The sequence below is a fragment of the Ammospiza nelsoni genome, chromosome 1 (assembly GCF_027579445.1).
Source record: "Ammospiza nelsoni isolate bAmmNel1 chromosome 1, bAmmNel1.pri, whole genome shotgun sequence".
NCBI lineage: Eukaryota > Metazoa > Chordata > Aves > Passeriformes > Passerellidae > Ammospiza > Ammospiza nelsoni.
Window position 1 is genome coordinate 98,257,594 of NC_080633.1, and position 11,578 is coordinate 98,269,171.

The following is an 11,578-nucleotide window of genomic DNA, read 5'->3' on the forward strand; positions in this document are numbered from 1 at the left end:
TCTCTGTTAACATGGTGATAAAAGTAAATGCCAAGTCTCTGAATCTGTGTGTTCTTAATGTGGGATCTTAATAATCAAGAGCTTAAACCAGTCCTCCTAGTTCAAGGCAGCTGCAATATAACTGAATATTTTAAAGTAATTCAATTGGGGAAAAAACATAGCAAAGAAAAAAAAAAAGTCAAATAATAATGTTTTAAAGTCTTTTCCATAATATCCTAAACATTTTCCTTTAATGTTTTCTCCTTGCAATGTTCTGACATTCATTCATGATCCCCACCTCTCAGAAGAATCACTTTGTGACGCTTTACTTTAAGTCAACCAATAAAACCCAGAAGTGGCTTTTAATGCTTTATGTTTGAAAGCAATTGGTCAGCAGTTTAAATAAATTATATAATTGGTCAACTGGTCAACTGGTTTTAAATTCTAACATATATATTTAAGAGAAGGATGACAGTCAGTTAAAAATCCTACTACTCAAAAGGGACTACATTGCCACAAGGAATCACAGGTTTGATTCAGCTCTAAAATAGGTCCATGTGTATAAGTTACGTTTGAGTCAAAGCTGTAATGTTAGATGTAGAGCTAAATTATCTGCTGCAAGCCGTTTGCATGATTTTTATAAACAAGTTTTCAGAAGTGCTTTGATTACCCACTTCAGCTGCCTTTTGAGTAAACCAAAATAATACCTTTCTGTAGAAAAGTTATGCACCTAAAATGGTGGAAATTTGAAAATTACTTTGCTGTGCTGTTCCAAGTGGGCTTACAAAATGCCAATGATGATGCTATTTCCAAACCAAAGAAAAAAAAGAAAACCTGAATTCAACCCTCTTTTTCCTTTTCTTTGAAGCATCACTGCTGTAACTCCATGCATTTGGTTTTACTGTTGTGACTCATCCATGAATATGCTATTTTTCTCCATGCTGGGGTACTCTTCAGTAGTCTGTATTTGGGACAGAGGCAGCAAAATAAAACGGGTTATATTTAGATGTTTGTTAAATTTAGTATCTTTCTCATCATACAAATTCTACTCAACTTTAGTATGTGAATGTATGCATTTCTAATATGAAGATATTCTGTCTGTTCTGGAAACATTTCTTATGTGGTGCACTACGGAATTGTCACAGAACTGAATTTCTGGGACTCTTACACTATATTTTCTTCTAAAACACAACTTTTAGAGCCATCTACCAACATCTTTTTTTTCAAATATACTTCAAAACGCTCGAGTGTGAGTTCTTTTTCTGAGTCCCCAATAGCTCAATATGTAAGACATTTAGGCAGTCCTTCACCAAAACAATGGAATGCCAGTTTAAAAGAAGCCAAGAGCCTCATCCATGTAGGTGCCTGAATGCTCTTCATAAACATGTCTTAGGTCTGCATCATGCTGATAAACATTAGCTACGTGGGCTCTGTATGATTTTTGTGTACGAACTCCTGGAAAGACAATTAAAACTTTTACTCTCTGTGTGACCCCCAATATTCTCTACTTTAATGCTTGTTTTCTGTGAGTGTTTCACTAATAGGAAAAAAAAGAAAAAATCCCCAGGGGACCGAGCAGTGCACTAGCTGAGATATGATTACACTTTGCCTATTTCTTTTGTAATGATTAAGTAAGTAATTATTGATAGGCAAATAAGTCATCAAATTATTCAAAAATGTGCCATATATGACTTACTTGGCTACATATTTGCCCTTCTGATATAACAAATAGTTTGTATTTTATCATGACTTTTTTTTTGAAGGCCTTTTATTCCAGTTGTGTTTAGATTACTTTTAAAGCTGTGTTTTATGGTGATTCTTAATAAAATATGAGAAGTTATATTCCAACTTAGAGTATAGCAAGCACTCATTTTTTAAAATACAAAGGCATTTTTTCTATTTTATGGAAGAGCTTTTATTTCTTTTTTAGTAAACGTTTTAATCTATCTAAATTTGTCTCAAGGAAAAGTCATTCAGGTTAATAATATGTCAAGTAAGGAATAATGTTATTTTTTCTGTCATTTTTACCTACTCTTTCTGCTCCAAGATTTTCTGTATATATCTTTAAATGAACTTGAAAGACTAAGGTGAGTGTTTCAGAAAGTTAACTTGCCAGATATAGCCAAACTTGTGTAAATTTTAAATCATACTGATGATTGTCAGAACAGATACTTTTGAAAGGTCAGTTCAGTAGCAGGATACAGATTTTAATACAGATTTTTCATTATATAAACAAAGATTGAGATATGAACAAGATAAATTCGTATCCATAAATGCTGAAGTGCAGGAAAGAATTATCTAATTTTCAGCAGATTATAAATTACTTTATAATAAAGTATAGCTGACTTATAAACAAATGAGAATGGTTCATAACTTTGTCATGATTTCCACCAAATCATAAATATTAATTGAATATGTATGGGAAGAACCATGTGAAAAATATATTTTGGTCTGGGGTATAGGCAGACTTTGAAGGATGCATTGGATTTACTTATTTAAAAGGTCTAATAAGTCTGCTTCTCAGTGTGGAAAATCTACTGGAATTGTTAACACAAAAGGGAGAAAATTGAGCAACAACATGGATTAGAAAAGACTGGTAAATTGTATATGTGTCCTAATATAATATGTAATTTATAATACATATGTGTCCATTAAAAAAAATGGTTAAAGAAAAATACTGCCATAATGGCAAACAAGCTCTGAGATCCAGATCAGCCCTGATCTGGAAGCTCTTTGATGTTATAATGAAAGCAGTGGAATTTCAGTACAAATGTGTAACCTGTTCTGCAGGAGTGATTTGTTGACGGTGGTAAATGACAAATGTTAGATAGACATGCTCTTGAGGTGCTGCCAGCCTGTTCCTTCTGTGCACAAGGCTTTTATAATTTGTTTGCCATTCCTTACACACAGCTAAATGGGAATATCCCTATAATTACAGTTTTGTGTGTCATCAAACATCTGAAAAAATATATCTCTCTGGTTATTGTGTTGGGATTAAACCATGGCTCTGTGTTATTAGCTTGCTTGTGGTGCTTAATGCAGATTGTAGCTACATTGTTTGTAAATCTTGCATAATATCCTAAACCATTATTGTTCTTGACCTGTGTCCTATCTATTATCATACTTTACTGGGGTTGTGTTTAAATTATATTGTTGTGGACTGTTATCAGTTTTAAAATTTTTTATATCACAAGTATGAATAGCAGCCATCGCACTTTGGGGATTTCTTCAATGTGAGCAATAAAATGCTCCAGGAATATGTACAAACCGGTTTCATCACAGTGAGGTTATGAAATGCAATGTGTGTCTTTGTGTCTTAACATGCCTGTGGTTTGTATGCAGTATATTGGCTTAAGAAACGCAAAACCTGAAATGCATTATTGCTTGGCAGAAGAAAAACAAATACTTGCAAGGGGAATAGTTTTGAGTTGACCTGATGACATTTACTTTTTTGGGAAAAAAAATCAATAAAGGATTGATCAGAGTATTTAGAAAAGAGGGAAGCATTCTTTATTAAACAATCTCTCAATCCTGCTTTGCTGTTATCATCTTCACAATTTTTGTCTTCTTTCTGTGCTGATGTTTCCTATGTTCTAAAAATTCTTTTTTCTGAACTGTCCCATTCCTGCCTCCAAAATCAAAGCAGCATCATTATTGTGGTGGCCATCAGCTTGCCTGAAGGTCTCACAAGTCTGAACAAGTTCAAAATTAGCAGTATATAAAAAAAAAAAGAATTTACATTGGAATGTGTTCACCCATTGAAGGGAAATTCACCTAAGTTTGCCATACTTGAGATTAGAAAGAAAAAGGAAAAAAAAAAAGAAAGGTGCTTATTTGATAAACGAGGTTAACAATATGATTTTTCACTGAATTTGTGGAGAGGATAAAACTTTGCCGTAAGGGCTTTAGGATTAGGTCATACATAATTTGAAAGATAAGAGCTAAAGTCACACCTACGCTGTTAGGTTTGAAGCAGCTTTTCCTGTATATCTGGAGTCTGGTTCTCCCAAGACCCAAGAAAATGTTACGGTTACTGGTCATATAACACACTGGTGTGTATCACTCAAAAAACTGCAAAGAAGGTACCAGTTGCAATTGGTAGTGTTAATTGCAAAATAATAATAAAAAAATATATTATAATACCAAGAGCTGGCAATAGTTACTTTGTTAAATATTTATTTGATGCCATGACATTAAACCAAAACCAGCTCTAGATTTCATGTCCATTAGGTACTTTTTTACCTGTGCATGTACCACAAACGATTCTTGTTCTCAGAAAAATGGAGGAGTGAGGCAGCCTGGGAGGTCTTTTCCGTTCCTCCTGGCAATCTGTAGGTAAGCAGTAAAAATTGGTCTGACTAGAAAGTGGAAGGTGATGGTTATTCTAAGTTAGTTTCAGAGAGGTATATGCCTGAGCTCTTAGGTGGTTTTTTAAATTATTGTGGTAGTAATAGATACACTGCTACATTTTCTGTGAGATGGTTTTGACTCCTTTTGCCCTCCCTAACAGGGATAGTTTGTCTAATACAACGATGTTTTCCCAGAACAGTAAAGAGGAAGATACTTGTTATCAATAAAAAAACCCAAGATTAATTAGCTATATTTGTTTTCTTTAAAGAAGCACAAAGAATTGAAACTTTGGCATCATCAGGCTTTCTCTTCCGACGGATGATGACAAAGTTTGGGGCTGGTGAACCAGGTTGATGACAGTCACTACCCACACCCTTTGTCATTTTCCTTTTAATGATTTACTGTTTGGCTGATCATTAGCTGGGAAGAACAAATGTTTCCATAACCATACAAGACATCCAGGCTCATATCCCTAATTACTATTCTTTGGAAAGATGACAGGACATTTCACTGTAATTACTGCTCAGCTGGATGTGGGCTTATGGAAAAGAACTCATTTCAGATTATTGTATGGGCTGGTAGGATGGCACTCTCTAATGTGTGGTGTTTGAAACCAGCAAAATAATAGACCTGATATTCTTATTGATTCCTTAGTGTAGCAAAATAATTTGACATAGAACATGTGAGTATTCAGTGTCTTTGCACAGAAACTGAGAGACTTGATGTTAAAAAAAAGCATTGAAACATAATTAAGCTCATGATTAGACCAAGACATTACTGAAGGCAGCTGTTTTAGTTTAAAATGCAGCAAACCAAGGTTATGGCTACTGGAAGTTCAGCAAGCAGAGAATCCATGCTTGTAGGTAGCAAACTTGCCCAAAGCATTTCAGTACATCCTTAAAATGCAGTCGTATTTAAAACTTGACTAGAAAAACTGGATGGTGCTGCTTGAAGTATGTGATATCTGGGTGTGTAGGTGTCTCCTTGCTTATTTTTATGATGCAATTAAGTTGTCATTACTTTCATCATCATGAAATTTTGCTCAGCTGCATTAGGAGAAGTTGCCTGTGTATAGAGGGGAACAGTACACAGCCAATAATTTCTCATTTACTGATCATCTGGGTATAAAAGAATGCATATTCAGTCCTATGCTATGTTTTTCAAATTGTGAAGAAATTTCATTAAAAGTTGTAAAAACGAATAGTCCATACCAATTTTCAGGACAAAACAAAGCATGGCAAGATGTAACTAACACCTTACACTTGTCTAAATCCAGTTTATTAACTTACTTAAAATTCAGTCCAGTGAGCACAATGACATTATATATACTGCATCTTGCTAAAAATCTCTAATCAAAAAAGCTGTTTTCCTCTGAATTCTGTAATGTCATTTGATGGTATAAATTAACGCTGAATCAAGAAGAACTACAAAAAGTTTTGTTAAAACACCTGCACTGTGCATATGACAGCTTACTGAATAACATCTGTATATTGAATCTAAATTAAGCTAAAGTAGTTTCTTAAACTTAAACCTTTCTTAATACATCTTGTAAGACTTCTTGTTTCTTTCCATTTTGAAGATGGTAGCACCTATATAGTCTAATAGAACATATTAGCGAGTATTTTACTTAGTAAAACTTATTTAATATAAAATTAGGTGAGTATCAGAAGCTATTGTGGAAAAGATAAAATACTATGAAATGGTTGTGTTAAAAATCTGATTGTAGCCACTCTATGTTAAGGTGCTTTATGACACCTCATGTGTCACCACATATGACATCAAGGATCATCTTGCCACAAGGCAGACACCTCAAAGCAAGCCAAGAACATTTATTGCAGTAAAAGAAAGCCTACTGACTCAGGAACTTCTAGTAAAGGGAGAAAAGGGCCTTCAAAGAAAGGTGTTGGCGTTTACATCTGTGTCTGTATGGCTGGGTTTGTAAAAGAGTTGGAAGTATTTACTGCATCATTCTAAGACTATGTTTGTATGCCATGCTTGTACAGGGGCTGGAAGTATTTGCTGCTTTATACTGAGAGACATCAGCTGTGTTCATGCCAGTCCTGACTTATGTGTTGACCTCCTTTCATACATTGCTATTAGTGGTTGACGTGACCTGTCTGTCCCTTACGACAAAGTAATGAACTAGAAGTAAAAATCTGTTGCAGGAGCAGAGTTTGAGTTGGATGAGCAATCAGAAGTGAAGTGGAACCTATAACACAGCTAAAAAAATACATAAAAATGCTTCCATCAAGGGGGAACAATAGCTATTGCTTTGGTTTGTGCTACTGCCCATCTCCATCTAAACCAGCATTTCCAGCTCCTTACCCTCTGACACTTCTATTCTGTGTCTTGTGCTGTGTTTATACTACTGAAAACAGAGCTCCACGTTTCACTAAAATCAATTGCTAATCCCCTACTATTGGTAAGACTCTGAAAGCTGAGGCAAATACCATTAGAGCAATGCCATTGATTGGTATTCCAGCAAATGTGTTGGTTTGTCAGCTTAAACCTGCTGTCTAATTAGTCCTGAACAAGCCGAGCAAGCAACCCCAAAGTGACACCAGAGCCTACAAGCGAGTTAATATGCTGTTTCTCATTATAGAAAGTGTGCCTGTACATGTTCAAATAAAAAAAAGAAAATTGGGATTTGCATTTCTGATACAAGGCGTCTTCCTTACTCTTCATACACTTTACTGTCTTCTTTATAAACCATGTTGTGTACATGTGTAAGATATCTACTGTAGAAATCTGAAAGGGACAAGAATTTTAAGATTCTGTCCCTTTTAATTTTAACTCTATTTTATCTTCTACTCCTGGCTGCTTAAAATAAAACCAGATGATAACTACATATTTTTAAGTTCAAACTAAGCAGCGCATGGAAAATTTAAAAAATCTTGAGAAAGTTACATCAGTCAAGTGTTGAACTCAGTTTGTTAGAATAAATGTATTTCCTCATCTCTGTTTTTAACATTAAGTAGTTCCCAGCTGAAATCAAGAACTCTTTATATTGCAAATAATAGTACATGGGACTCACTTTTTTACAGGGATATAGATCTGTAGTTTGGACCTGTGCCCCAAGATGTTGAACTCTACTCCTATATGACTAAATTTTAAACAAGCATCTACTAAAAAAGCATTAGAGAACAAAATGGGTATTTTTAAACAACAAACAACTTCATTAAAAATGAAAGCTTTAAATTAACAGAATAGGAGCCAATTTGCATTCTTCCAGAGAGCCTCAAATCTCCTATGATCCAACCTGGTAAACGTCTCACCTTGTTTTATTCTTTCAACTCCCACTGCTCAGACTGAGTCTCCTCCAATTAGCATTGTCTGTGCAGGTAGCAGATCCGTGGTATCTACTGGATTGTTGGGGCAGTTAGACTGGTGGGTTATAATCACAGCTGGGTGATTTATAGGTTTCCCTGTGTGGGAAAGTCACTGCTCAATGAGCTGAGGTTTGAATTTACAGTAGTGCTAGTTTATTCCAGTTCCATTTTTAAATATAGTTGGGAACAAGCTCATTTGAAAGTGAATTTACAGTACTTACAGTAGGTTACCTGGCAAATTACTCAGCTATAAGTTCTAGCTTAGTTTGTGAAAGGGGCGTGGGGCCTTGGTTTTTTGGGTTTGTTTGTTGGGGTTTTTTGGTTTTTTTTTTTTTTTTTTTTTTGTAAACAAATAAATTTTTTCATTTTATTATAACCTACTAATTGAATCTTATGTAATGTTTATGGTTATATTCTATTCCGTTAACCTGGTCACTGTTGTTACTAAGGTACATGGATTAGCATTTTACCTAGGTTCTATTCTAAATATGTTGACAATATGCCTTAAGCACAAATGATGTTGCCTGCTGTCATGAGGTACATGTCCTGTAACTGACCTTTCTGAATTCTGCATATACTGCAACATTATAGGTGTATGTGTGCTCCTCATCTGCACCAGAGATGTTGAAAAAACATCCTACTGCATGGAGCAAAATAGTGGCTTACACAGTAAATGCAAACCCAGTAAAGAGGCTGAGACAAGAGAGCAAGTAGCTCCACCAGAACCCCAAGCGATGGTCCAGCTTGGATGGGATGGGAGCTCCCTTGAAGGAGTTTTAGGTTTCTTTGTATGAGAAGTGGTGGTTTGGTTGTGTCAGAAACCACCTATAATTATTTAATGCTATTAATTTCCTCCAGCTTCTAGAAAGACAAAGCTGCCATATACTTCTTAAAACACACAGACTTCTTGTTTAAGATTTCATTTGAAGCATTTCTTTGTCCTAATTCATCTGTAAATAAGATGTTGTAATGCTTGCTTACACTTAACAGAGTACCTGCCAGTGCTTTCAGGCTCTTTAATGAAACGCAACTTCATTGCAAATTAATTTATGAATTTTAAGAAACTCTGGGTGTGTTCTGTGACAGAGTTCTATTAGTTTGCCAGCCTGTAGCCCTTGTAATATGAAACTTCAGAAGGTCAAATGTGGATTCCTAACATGTGCTTATTTTAGAGTTAACCTGTGGCATATGATTTTTTCTTCTCTATCTCCCTTCCTTGTTAGACATGAATATTCCTGAACTCTCAGGAACAGAGGGTGATGCCACTTAATTGATTTCAAATACACTATCTTGACACTATCTTTTTACACTGTCAGTCATTGCTATAAGATCAACTCCAGGTCCAGTGATCAAAGGAATACAGTTATATTACCAAGTACAAAAAATGAACTTTAGGGCTGGTTGTTGAAACAAGCATAAGTTGAAAAATATTTTTTAACAACTGCAACTGCTTTCCAGTAGATGACACTTTCACCAAAACACTTTAATCTCAGTTCACATAATTTCTGATTCCTTCCTTTTTCCCCTGTTGAGCAGTCATTTTGTGTACTTTTTTCCTGAAAGGATTCCTTGCTTGGATGCTTGATTACTGCAACCTCTCTACTGTTCCCAAATATATTAGTGATGCAGTGGAACTGCCTCAGTGCCATTCACAGATGTTCTTCCTGTGATTGCAATGCCCTGTTGTTCAATCCTCACCCTTTCCCGGTGGCTTAATGGGTAATTGAAAGCTATGGGGGTTTCGGACCCTTATCAGTCCCACCACTTGACTTTGTAAATGCTCATCACGTGTCAGTCTATTGCAACATAAGGAATATTTAAGAACACCAAGCCACTGCAAAACTGAAGTTTAGCCTTACTGTTGTAAGGCCAATGTCAAGGTCATTAAAGAAACTTAATAACCTAAATGGCTTAAATTTTGGAATATCTTCCTAATTATGCTATCTTGCAGAATTTTCAGCCTTGCATCAGGCATTCATCTGATTTGTACATGTCAGAGAATATTGGATGTGCAAGATACTGTAGTAACCTCGAGGACAGCTTGTGTGAATGATGAGTAAAGTGTGAGGGAAAAAGATGGAGGCAGAGGAGAAAGCACCCTGAGCTGGAACCAAGGGCTCATCAGCCTCAGCTTGGCAACCTCACTGTCAGGCAGGGAGGGGAACTGTTTCTGTCCAGGAGGAGACACTTTGGACAGATGTCAGCAGCTTGCCTTGGAAGTCAGCAGTCTGGACACATCAGAGGCACCATAAACTGAGAGACAAAGCCTTTCTTTGAACCACAGCTGTGTTTCCTGTCTGTGCTCAGTTTCCCAAGGCTCTTTTACTGTGTGGTGGCCCTTACTGTATGGATGCAAGGAACATGATGCAGGGCTTAGTAGGCAAAAGGAGTAAGAACAGAGTGCATCAAGAGAGCCAGAATGCTATGATTTTCTGCCTTGTTAAAGATTCTTACTTTAGGTGCATGAGGCTTGGGCCTGAGTGAGAGGACCAACCAGTCTGTTAGCTGTGAGCTGGCAGCAGCAATTGGATGGCTCTGCAGACACCGATAGGCAGGAACCTGGGTCTCTGGGAGGCTTTGCTGTGGGGCTGGGCATCTATATAATGATCCTGCAGAGACAGATAGGCACCAAAGCAACTTCAAGGATCTAAGCAAGCATACTTACTAAAGCCAGTGACTCATATCCATACAGAAAGTGTTCTTCTCCTGATTCAGGTCTTTATTATTTTAAATGCTTAATTAAGTCTCTTTGAACCCACAGGTGCAGCCACTTACTGATGCTTGCTATTTGTTTTCTTTTATTTGTCACAGGCTTTCATTTACTGAGATATTTCACTCAGAAGACTGAACTAAATGTATTTGAGGGGATTTTAATATATTCTTGGAATCTGTGAACAACTTTGGCACTTTTCTGTTCTATTATCTGGATGCAAGTATGTGCATCTGCTTGGAGGCAAGTCTCTGGTGGCTGGCTTGACCACTACCATTCCAATTTTGTAGGCTGATTGAAAGTTGGTTATGTATGTATGGCTGCTAAATTATTTCTTATGAAAAAGTGGTAGTTTTAATTTTTCTTTTTTCAGTGAGTTGAATTTCAATACTCAAATGGCAAATACTAAGAAAATCTTTCTGATATATGAGAGGTGAATGAACTACTTAGGATTCAGACTTTTTATGTCTGTCTACTGACAAGCCAAACATTTATAATTTTCAAAATATGAACACATTGAAAATTACATTCACTTTCATATGCATCAGTCATACAAACTTTTTTAACTGCTCTCTTCCAAACTCACTGTTCATGTGCTGATTTTTTTTCTTTGCTTTAATTTCTCTGAAGTTATTTCACAATACCTGAGCTGTTAAGTTATGCTTACTAAGTTATTTCACTGTTTGTTAAGCTTTTTCATTTCATGATTTCTTAAAGCACTGTCTAGAATCCAGGCAGTTACGCAAATCATTGAACTTCAGTCATTGTGTCTGAATCTTTCCATATCAATGAATGATTTTTGTGTTTAGTTTTTCTTGGAGTTTTTTGGTTTTTTTTTTTTTTTTTTAGCGTTAGGTTTTTCAATCCAAAGAATAACTTTGAGGGATTCAAAAGATAGCTTATGGAGTAAAGCTTGGCATAGAAGCATAAGAAGGATAGGAGGAAACTAGTAGCACATGTTTGTTCTGGTTTTGCCAGAAGAAATTTCAGTCCACGTCTCCTATTTGCAGGCTAAACTACTCATCACTGAGAGTACAAAGAGAACACTCCTGTGGTTGTTTTGTTTTATTTTATTACATATGCCTGGAACCTAAATAAAATAGCACAAATTTTGTGTTAAAGCATTAACATGGGTTTTGTTCACAGATATTGTTCAAAATGGTTTTCAAAATTTCAGGGAAGGGAGGTGGAGTAAGCTAAGAAGATGCAA